The sequence below is a fragment of the Penaeus monodon genome, chromosome 15, assembly GCF_015228065.2.
Source record: "Penaeus monodon isolate SGIC_2016 chromosome 15, NSTDA_Pmon_1, whole genome shotgun sequence".
NCBI classification, from domain to species: Eukaryota; Metazoa; Arthropoda; class Malacostraca; order Decapoda; family Penaeidae; genus Penaeus; species Penaeus monodon.
The window spans coordinates 29,779,475-29,779,810 of record NC_051400.1 but is presented as its reverse complement, the minus strand read 5'-3'; the positions used below and the strand labels follow the sequence as shown (position 1 = coordinate 29,779,810).

At 35.1% G+C, this 336-nt stretch overlaps 1 protein-coding gene across 1 annotated transcript in view; it reads left to right on the top strand.

The window, feature by feature from the left end:
• Positions 1 to 336, top strand: part of LOC119582318 (hornerin-like) — an 11,350-nt gene that overhangs the window by 470 nt on the left and 10,544 nt on the right. The window lies entirely within an intron of this gene.

Below are 336 nucleotides of genomic sequence, written 5' to 3'. Positions count from 1 at the left end.
TTCTGAATACGATAGCCGCAGGAATTTCACTTTTTACTCTCTCTATATTTTCATTCGCACTAAGACTACTCTGTAGCCATACAGCAGTCTTACTACAGGACTATAACTTAAAGACTAACTGCATGACTGTCACATATCACAATATATATCGCCGGATTAACTGCACCGTTACAGTGTTTTGTGTTTGAAAGACTGTTGAGAATAAAGCACAGTTTAATTGATTTTTCATATCGTTGTTGTTGATGAAACAATTGTCGTTATTTCTACAAATTTCTTTTCACCCTTGTAGAAGTTACAATGAACTTTATACCGGGATTACATCTGTGTAGACTCTCT